Below are 11,682 nucleotides of genomic sequence, written 5' to 3'. Positions count from 1 at the left end.
CCCTCGACCTAGAAAAAGACTACAAGTATGAATTCCGGTCTCCTTTTCAGACTCCGACATACACACTTCCAATTAACTATGTCTGCCTTATTGCATCCTTCCTATATAATCGCCCATCCTTTGTCACTATTAAGTGCACCAACTCCTCTACCTTTCATCCCACTGCAGAAGTGCCCCAAGGCTCTGTCCACTCTCCTGTCCTTTTTCTCCTCTACACTGCTGATATGTTCAAATCACCTCCACCACTGTACCTTCTTCAGTATGCTGATGACACCACTTTCCTCATCCTCTACCCTTCACTCTAGAAATACCAACGACTTCTCCAAATCCACTTCTGTCAGTTTACATCCTGGTATAACGAATGACTCCTCAAGATCAACCCCTCTATAACTCAGCCAGTAATTATAGGACAAACCACCCACATCTCCCTCCTCCATGACTTCTACCTTACCACTTACAATCATCCTATACAGCTAACACACTAACATATCTTGGACTAATCCCCAACTGGCAACTAAAATGGAAACCTTATCTACTAACTAACCAACAGAAAGCCCACAATAAAATAAAACCACTAACAGACCGAACGTTTTACCTCCTCCACCTGGATCCTCTACCATCTCATCAAATTCCCATTCCTCCTTACCTACATTGAATACCTCTACACCTCCTATACTGCCCGCAAACTAGATTCCAATCACCCCATTGTTTGCCCTCTGATCACCAACCATGTTATGCCACCACACCTTCACAGACAGATCCCTCTGCCCCTACATCTACACACACTGTGTGTCCTGTCCCAATGCAACTTCAACCAACTCCCTCACCCAAACAATGAGATCTGCCCTGGTATTTATCCCTCCTATCAACTTTAACTTTTCCCCACCTGTCCACTCCACATCATAGCTCCTCTCTCCTTTCTCTCTCCATCCTTTCCATTCCTTTCCTCCTGCAACCACTGTCCTACCTTCATGGCACACTACTCCTCACTCTCTGTCCACCTCAGCTCTTCCCTCTCAACTTCATAGTCTCTAACAGGCCCCTACCTTCCTAGTTACACCCATCAACCCTATAGAATATACTCTTCCCTCCAGCGGTACCTCTCACCCTAGTACAGGTCCTTCAAATTTTAAGTGAAAGTGCAGTGCTTCAATGTTTTTATCAGAAGAATTTCACCATCCTGTGATATGTTTTCGAAATGTATATAGTTTCGTTTTTTTTAACTGTCCATTTTCGATTTTAACTTAAAATAGAAAACAACTCCAAATTTTGTTTATATTTCTCATCATAATTCTTTTTAATTCGCTTGGCTGAAGAGCAGAGAGTTGTATTGCTAACAGTCCCTCTCCCCTCGCCCACATGGGGTGATGGGGATGATATGACAATAAAGGAAAAAAATCAGTACTGGGACAGTGGGTCGCTGTTCTGATATTATTACCCTACCTTATGTCTCTCCCAGCAGCTATTCACTTGTAGATCGACAAGAGGCTACTTCCCTGCACATCAGTGATAGTTTGCTGCCCTAATATTATACCCATCCTTCCCATATAGGACTCTTGGCTAGACTGGCTGGAGGACCTCTCTTGTGCTAGACTAATAGTGAAATATCCTTGCAACACCCAGCAGTTATTGAAGAGACTGGCTAGAGCTACTCTCTAGCACTCAATCAGTGGCAACTAGCCCTCCCCACCTCCCATGCTTCACAAGCAGAGAAAGAAAATCTGAATTTTCCCGCCGATTCTGAACTTCCCGCCAGTAGTGGGTGTGGAGGGAAGGCTGGGAATTTTCCAAAGGTGAAGGAGGTATTTAATTGATCAATTTAATTAATTATTCAACTAGTTTGATTTTAAAAATGTGACTTCCTCATTGCAAAAATCTACATCTAAATCTACATCTACATCAGTGGACAGGGGGAAGGGGGGGGGGGACAGCTGCCATATTGAAATAGCAGCAATTTAAACTGGCGCCCCGCTCTCTTTATTCCACTACTGTCAGCCCACTGCCCCAGACAGTAATCAGATGGTGGCTGGCGCTGTGGCACGAAGTCCCACTGGGAACTCAGTGTCAGTAGCAGCTTGCACGGGCAGCAGATCGGGAGAGCTGTGGCACCAAGTGCCATCAAGGACTCGGTGCTGGCGGCAGGTGCAGTCCGGTCTCAAACCTATGGCTGCTGGTTACAATGCCCAGTCAGCTCAATATCCAGTGCAGCTTTGTCACTGGGACATATATGCTGCCTTCTGGCAACGACATGTGATTCCTGCCTCAAAATCCAGACGTATTTAAGTGTCTGCTCTGCCCATTTGTTTCACTAATATCTGGCACCTATTCACGATGCCATAACAAGGGACTCGCCCTGGTGTGATGATACCACCTGACGTGCTACATGGTTGCTGGCTAATTTTGTTTGGGGGAGGAGACCAAACAGCAAGGTCATTGGTCTCATCGGATTAGGGAAGGGAGTCAGCCATGCCCCTTTCAAACGTACCATCCCGGCATTTTCCTGGAGCAAGTTAGGGAAATCACGGAAAACCTAAATTAGGATGGCCAGACATGGGATTGAACCATCGTCCTCCCGAATGTGCACGGTACTGCTGTGTGGCGCCAGTTACCACTGAGCTTGGCTGTCTTCATTTTGCAATCCAATGGCGTGTCTGTTATTGACCTATAGCTGTTAATGTGATGCTCCACACTACTTCTCCTTTCTTTTGCTAAAGACTCTTAATTTTTTCTCTTAATACTGGGTAGTGGCCCTATATACAAGACCCTTGTGCTGAAGATGTTTCATTTAGTCATTCACGGTGGTAACTATTCGTTTATGTTAGGATGCAGGGAGGTTTATATGGAAATAAATAACACATGCAGGGCCTTAAATTTTATGAACTCTTACATATAGCTAGGTACATAAACAAAACAAGAGTTTAGTTCTCTGCCCATATCTGGTAAAGTTCAGTCATGCATTTCCACCTCCATCGATTCACAACATGCACCATAGAGTTGAACTGTGGTTAGTTGGTTGATTCAGGGGAGTGGACCAAACAGCAAGGTCATTGGTCCCATAGGATTAGGGACGGATGGGGAAGGAAGTTGGCCATGCCCTTTTACTTGAACCATCCCAGCATTTACCTGAAGCTATTTAGGGTTAATGACATCTTAGAGACAGTAGGTTCCTTGAAACGGCAGTGGGGTGGCCACATCGCAAGAATAAAAGACAACAGATTTACGGAGCTAGTACTGGAGTGGAGTCCGAGAGAGCACCGGAGGCCTGGAGGAAGACCACTAGACAGATGGGACAAAGACATCAAGAAGGTCGCTGGTAACACCTGGCAGAGAACTGCCCAAGACCGTCCCACTTGGAGAAGACTGCTGAAAGCCTACCTGAATGCACGACTCGAAGAGGCCACATCATTTAATGATTGAATTGGCTGATGATGATGATGATGATGATGATTTAGGGAAATCACGGAAAACTTAAATCAGGATGGCCGGACGTGGGTCTGAACCATTGTCCTCTCGAAGGCGAGTCAGGTGTGCTAACCACTGCGCCTTTTCACTCGGTAGAGTTGAACTATGCTTTCTTCCAATGAACAGAGAGCTTGGCAAGCTAACTCCAGCAGATTACTCCAAAATGTCTCGTAGAATCGGTGTACATATGAATGCCATCTTAGATGACACTCTAGCTCATGCTGTACAGCATAGCTGGCATACAACAAACTCTTAAAAGTCTGCACCTGCAGATGTACGCTCTCTCTGTCGTTAAATATTTTAACTGTTCCAGGGAAGCCACTACAGAAAGTGTATGATCATCCACTATCACCAACGGAGAGTGGACGTTTCCTTGGAAGAAGGCAGAAACCTGCACCACCACATAACACAGTCTACACCATCAGCCACTGATAATATTACTTAGATGTCACTAAATCGAAGGTTTTCAAATACTACCTCTGGGTAGAACTCCTAATTCGATATCACACTTGACACTGACATACTTATAGCCACTGCTGTTCAAACTGTAGGTTTGAGTGCACAGCATTATATCCACAGCAGGTGGATGCTGCTAGAATGACATCGCCTCACCTGCAAGGAAACACACATTATTAGTTAAGCACGTTTTTTTTACCTATTCACCACCAACGGCGTTAATATGTACACTGTTTCGCAGTATGGAGTTTTGACATTCATCTTGACATCGTTATGCTTTCACATTTCTCCCATATGTGGGTAAACTACACTGAAGAGCCAAAGAAACTGGTACACATGCCTAATATTGTGTAGGGCCCCTGCGAGCAAGCAGAAGTGCCGCAACACAATGTAACATGGACTCGACTAATTTCTGAAGTAGTGCTGTAGGGAATTGACACCATGAATCCTGCAGGGATGTCCATAAATCCGTAAGAGAACGAGAGGGTGGAGATTTCTTCTGAACAGCACGTTGCAAGGCATCCAAGATACGCTCAATAACGTTCATGTCTGGGGAGTTTGGTGGCCATCGGAAGGGTTTGAACTCAGAAGAGCGTTTTTTGGAGCCATTCTGTAGCAATTCCGGACTTGTGGGGCGTCGCATTGTCCTGCTGGAATTGCCCAAGTCCTTTGGAATGCACAATGGACATGAATGGATGCATGTGATCAGACAGGATGCTTACATACGTGTCACCTGTCTATCTAGACATATCAGTGTCCCATATCACTCCAACTGCATGCGCCCCATACCATTACAGAGCCTCCACCAGCTTGAATATGGGCTCATGAGGTTGTCTCCATATCAGTACACATCCATCCAAATGTGTGAGTTCTTAAGGGACCAAACTGCTGAGGTCATCAGTCCCTAGACTTACACACTACTTAAACTAACTTATGCTAAGAACAACACACACACACACACCCATGCCTGAGGGAGGACTTGAACCTACAGTGGGAGGGGCCATGCAGTCAGTGAGATGGCGCCTCTAACCACGTGGCCACTCCGTGTGGCACACGTCCATCCGCTGGATACAAATTGAAACGAGACTTGTCTGACCAGGCAACATGTTACCAGTCATCAACAGTCCAATGTCGGTGCTGATGGGCTCAAGCAAGGTCTAAAGCTTTGTACTGTGCAGTCATCAAGGACACACGAGTGGACCTTCAGCTCCTAAAGCCCATATCGATGATGTTTCGTTGAATGGTTCACACGCTGACACTTGTTGTTGGCCCAGCATTGAAATCTGCAGCAATTTGCAGAAGTGTTGCACCTCTGTCACATTGAGCGATTCCCTTCAGTCGTCGTTGGTCTCTGTCTTGCAGGATCTTTTTCCGGCTCCAGCGATGTCAGAGATTTTATGTTTTAACAGATTCGTGATATTCACAGTACACTCATGAAATGGTCATATGGGAAAATCTCTACTACATCGCTACCTCAGAGATGCTGTGTGCCACCGCTCATGCGCTGACTATAACACCACGGGGAAACTCATTTAAATCTTGATAACCTGCAATTGTAGCAGCAGTAACTGATCTAACAATTGCGCCAGACACTTGTCGTCTTATATAGGTGTTGCCAACAGCAGCGCTGTATTCTGCCTGTTTACACATCTCTGTATTTGAATACGCATATGTATACCAGTTTCTTTGGAGCTTCCGTGTATATGAGTACATAGCATATAACCCCAGCGACTGGCAGTTTTCTTGTTCTTATTGTCCATGCTCTCTAACTTATAAACAACTTTTGAAGTGCCACAATGTACTAGAACAAATAAAATGTCTATAAAACGCCACACGATACAATGTGTTTGCGGTGAGACAGTCGCAATTCCAGAAATTTTGCGGAACTTAAATAGCCACAGCTGACCACAGCGCCATATTCTGCCTGTCTACATATCTCTGTATCTGGATACGCATGCCTACACCAGTTTCATTGGTGGTTCAGTGTATTTAAGGATTGTTGTAAATACAGTGATGGAAAAAAGTCCCACCATCAAAAAAATAATTAATGTAGAGTCACGAAATTTCGGTGATGTGTTTGTCTAGATAACATATACAAATAATAAATATTTCAAGATCCCAGGTTAATGTAAGTCCAAGATAACCCACTGCAAATGTGATATGGTGGTACATTAATAACCAGTGTAATCGCAGAATGTTGAATGCAAGCATGCAGCATTGTGCTATACAGGTGCCAGATGTCGGTTTTTGGGATGGAGTTCCATGCCTGTTGCACTTAGTCGGTTAATACAGGGATGGTTAATGCTGTTTGTGCATGATGCTGGAGTTTTTGTTCGATGATGTCCCATATGTGTTCGATTGGAGAGAAATCTGATGAGCAAACAGGCCATGACAACATGTCAACACACTGTAGAGCATTTTGGGTTGCAATAGCGGCATGTGGATGAATGTTATCCTGTTATTCCACAACAACTCATGAAGAAAACACAAACAGAATTCGAAGCACTGTCCTACAGACGAGAAAAATGGATGGAATTTTCGGTGAATTTTCAGTGTTCTACAACTGCTAGTCAGGAGATGCTCTAAAGCCATAATGGTGGGTGGTGGGTAGTATCCCACCTGTCTGAACCAGACGACGCTGGTCTACTTGGATTTGTCTCTGAACACTTGAACAAAGAAGACATCACGTGACTCTCAGACATCACAGAACTTTCCGTAGATGCCTCACCCCTGCCTTATTTGAACCAGTCTGAAGAGGATCGTACATCCCACACAAAGGATGTCTTGTGAATCTCAGGCGTTATGAAACTTCCTGTAAATGGCACATTCTCGTTGGTTCTACTGAATTAGCCCGCCAAATTGCTGCTGCTGGGGTAGGAACACTGTCCACTACTTTCTGCAAATGGCCAAATTATTTGAATTTTAGTGGCAAACGACTTTGTACAGATCGAAAAACATCCAGCAATCATATTGCACTGACAATTAAATCTTGCAAAAGTGGTCTACAGATCCTGAAATACGGAAACTACCGCAAAAGACACTTCGTCAATTACACTGCTCTGCTACTGTCGATTTCCAACCATGCTGTATCACCATAAACGATTGTTGAAGATATCGGTTGTAAGTATATGAAGTAAGTCCACCATTCTCACATGATTCTGCAAAGCATCCAATTTTCTGCATTCACTTATTTTCCACAGTACAACATGACACATGTGCTGATGATGACATGCAAGTGAGTCATATTTGCAATGCTGAGGACGTGTCTGAAACGTCTTGGTGTTGTTGTATTATTCTAGAAACTATAAGGAGGAAAATTTGGGCAATTATGTAATAAATAATTATAGCTTAAGTGACTGTGTATAATTTCATAGAACGTAGTGGTTTTCACAGCAATCAGGAGCAGTATTGTGAATAAACATATCCTATCAAAAAAAATTTATTTTTAACTCCTACACTTCCAGTTTTCACTTTAAAAATATCAGCACTGAGCATAGTAATTATCAGAAAAGCAGCACATCATCGGAACAGCCACACAAATCCCTTAATGTTTTAACCACTTTACATAGACAAGTAAAACTGCAAATTTAGTGTAAAAGATAATACTGACATGAGAGATAGCAAAATGCATATATAAGTAGTGGAACAAAGACAGTTCTGGGACAATTCTGATATCAAATTAATTATGCAAGGTAATAAATTGATCAATTAACTAGCCCCACCCCCTGATGATGTCATGGCTTTCTTCAGCTGGAACGTGGGTCCCCCTCAAGGAAATCTCACCCGATCCCCTCCCCTCATTCTCCCCTGCAGTGACTTAATCCAAGACGGCGGCCTGGTGAAAAATGGCGGGAAATTCAGTAAGTCTGAGTCAAGCTGATGGACTGGGAGGATCTCACAACAGTAGGCTAATATAACGTGCATAAGGCATTATTTAAATAATTTGTTTAAGAATATTGTTTATTTATTTCTGAAATCGCAATACACCTCTTAACTGATGCTGGCGTTTAAATAATTTGGACGATATTACAAAACGGCGGTACAAAGAAGACATCACTTGACTCTCGGACGTCATTTGCAAACAGCAATTTACAAACCAGATAAATACCAAAGAGCAGACATATACCAATTAGAATGTCAAGAATGTGAATCAGTGTGTCTGGCAATGAAAGGCAGCAATTTCAAAACTACCTATAAAGAACATATGAGGGTTGGGACTTTAATGGTCACAACTATTTATTTTCACCTCGTACAAAATAGATACGTGTGTGAAAGTTTTACTGACCTTCAAAGTAGTAACCTGCATTGTGTATAAACCATTGATAGCGATGTGGAAGTCGTAGGACACTCTTAGCAGTGCAAGTTGTGTTGACACTTCGAGCTACGCAGTCTATTGCCTGAAGAATTTTAAGCAGTTCTGAAACGAATGCCGTGAAGTGTTTCCTTCAGCTTAGAAATCGAGTTGAAACTTCACAGTCCCATCAGTCAGACAAATCAGTAATAGCTTGCACTGTACATGCTTGAGCATTGTCCTGCAAAATGATGGTCAGTTCCTGCAGAAAGTGTTATAACTTCTGTCTCTAAGCTGGTCGTAGGTTGTGTTCCAAAAATGAACAGCTTAGAGACAGAAGTGATGACACTTTCTGTAGGACCTGACCATCATTTTGAACGACAATGCTCAAACACGTACAGTGCAAGCTATTACTGATTTGTTTGACTGATGGGGCTGCTAAGTGCTACATTACCTACTGCACTCCTCTGACTTAAGCCCTCGTGAGTTAAACTCGATTTATAAACCGAAGGAAAAACTTCACGTCATTCGCTTCAAAACTGCTACAAATTCGTCGGGCAATAGACCGCGCCGCTCTAACTGTCAATACAACTGGCACTGCTAAGGGTATCCTAAGACTTCCACATCGCTGGCAACGGGTTATACACAATGCTGGTGACTACTCTGAAGGTCAGTAACATTTTGAAACACGTATCTATTTTGTATAATCTATAAATAAATAGTTGCCACTATTAAAGTTCCAATCCTCGTATAATAAGCTGGAAGTATGAAAATAGTCATTCTATCTTTGCTGAACACCTAATAAAACATGGACATGATCCAACATAGAAAAGGACATGAAAATTGTTATAATGAATAATTACAATAAACACGAGAGAAAAAATTACATGTATAAAGAGCCCTTGCAATGAAAACGAAAGTAAATGATCAAATCAATATAAACAATTACCCACTGATCATGTAAGCCACTAAAAACAATAATATCAGGCACATAAGTTGATTAACACTAAAGTAATTATCATTAATATTCCACAATATATGGAACTATAGTGAACTTGGAAGTGCAGAAGACAAATGGTAGGCTTAAAACAATATGTAATAAATTTCACAATATGTCACTGGTTAATGTCAGCAATCTAGAAAGAGACCTGCACACAACTCAAGGTATGCACATGAATAAAAGAGACAAAGAGACTGTCAGCAAATTAACTGTCGAGGAAATTACACAAAATTCTCCACAGAGCTTTGTAAATAAGTGCATTACCATGGAATGGCCCAACACACCAAATCAGAATCTACCACACAAACAGCCACTGTGATCAAGCCTGGGAAACTTGTAAAGCCTGGTGGACAGTTTGGTAGCCTTAAATCATCATGTATAGTCCAACAGGAGAAACTAAGGCTTAATGTCATACACCAGAATTTCGGTAGTTTTAAAAATACGCACAATGATCTGGATATTATTACATGTCTTGATAAACCTGATATTGTACTCATAACTGAACACCGGTACACTGAAGACCTAATTAGCGTTAGTCAACCAATCGCCATGAAATATTGTTCTGCCTTTAGCTAGATAAATAAGTCTCGGGTGGTGTAGCAATCTTCACTGTTAAAACAAGTAATTTCACTGTAACTGATGTAGGTACATTCTGCATAGAAGCAATCACAGAATTTCCTGCACTAAATCTAAAATCTGGTAGAAAAAATAGAGCAGTTATCGGTGTGTATAGGACACCTTCGGGATGTGTGGATACATTTTTGAAAAATCTATCTGACTTGCTGATATACAGGGTGAGTCACTAACTATTACCACCTACAATAACTCCAAAAGTATGATAGTAGCTGAAAAGTTTGTGGGACAACGTGTCGCATCAAAGATATGAAGGTCAACTTTGTTTTTTCAAACTCGATGCTATAGTTTAAAACTTATTTTCTGATATTGGCTATCGAGACGAATCCAGTGATGGGTAACAGTAAGGTCTTTGAAGGTCAACGAAGCTCAATAAGGTGGTATGAACGTCCATTTACAGAAGGTGTTGGAAGTGATGATCATTGGTATCAATGCAGTGCTGCAATCTTCTTATCATGGATTGAGTGGTATTCCTTATCACTTCAGCACTTATCGAAGCACATTCTCTGACAGTTCTCTCTTTTACATCGTGCAAATAGTAAATAACGCCGAATTCGGTGTATCCCTCTAATGTGCCATTGACATGTAAGCACCATTCTATGCTTTCGCAATACAGCATTAATAGGAACGGTAAGACTAGTATCGTCGAATCAAGCGAATGTGAATGATACATTCCTTCGAACAACAAGTTGATATGCTTCTCATTTACCGAGAATGCCAACGAAATTCATTGAGAGCTAGAGATTTATACGCTGAAAGATATCCTCAACCAACTCACCCTACATGTCGTGCATTTAAATATGTGTATGATAAATTGACAACAACTGAATCTTTAATGCATCGGAAACATATCCAGCAAAGGAAAGTTACTAACGAGGATACGGAAATTGGTACACTTGCCACTGTGGTTGGAGATCCTTTTGTTAGTTCACGTTAAATCACAATTGAATCTGGCATGCGCCAGAGTAGTGTTGTTTGTGTTATGCATAGCCATAAATATCATCCTTACCATATCAGTCTCCATCAAGAATTAACTGGTACGGATTGTATGCAATGCATTGACTTCTGCCGATGGGCTCAACTTCGGATACAGAGGGATGACATATTTATTAATTTGATTTTATTTATTGATGAGACTACATTCATGAATCATGGAAATGTTCATCTGCATAACATGTATTATTGGGCAACTGAAAATCCATGTTGGCTGTGGCAAGTTGCACACCAGCTTTGTTGCTGGCTTCTACTATTGTTTTGATGTCACGTGGCCAGTTGTAGCCACTAAAGTTACATAAACTAAAAATATAAACAAAATTATCTGGATAAATAATGATGTCATTGAAGCAAGCGAAAAATTAAAATTATTCCATAGTGCAATGTTGAAAATAGACAAAATCTCAAGCTAAAGGAGTCCTTCAAAACTTATCAAGAATACTATAAAGATTTATTAATACAGACCAGGAGCAGCTATGTCACAAACAAGCTTCAGGCTTCACACACTGTTACTACTGGTGTCTGGGAAGTGATAAACAATTTTAGAACAGGCAGAGACAATGCTATTTGGACTTTAATACTGACCACAATGGGATAGTAGTAAAATATCAACTTGAAATTTCTAATATATTCCATGAATATTTTTCTTCAGTAGGGTAAGCTATCAATGACAAACGTAATAACCTGCAGTATAATTTTAAAGGCAATCCATCTAATCATAGCATATGTCTAGCCCCCACAAATTGCAAAGAAATAGTTAACATCATTAGGTCTCTAAGGTCTTCCAGTTTCAGAGGGAATTCTGGCCTCAGTATTAATGTATTAAAGTGTGCAGAGGAAGTGTGTC

This window comes from Schistocerca nitens, chromosome 3, assembly GCF_023898315.1.
Source record: "Schistocerca nitens isolate TAMUIC-IGC-003100 chromosome 3, iqSchNite1.1, whole genome shotgun sequence".
Taxonomy (NCBI): Eukaryota; Metazoa; Arthropoda; class Insecta; order Orthoptera; family Acrididae; genus Schistocerca; species Schistocerca nitens.
The sequence above is the reverse complement of the archived record's forward strand: the minus strand, read 5'-3'. Positions refer to the sequence as shown.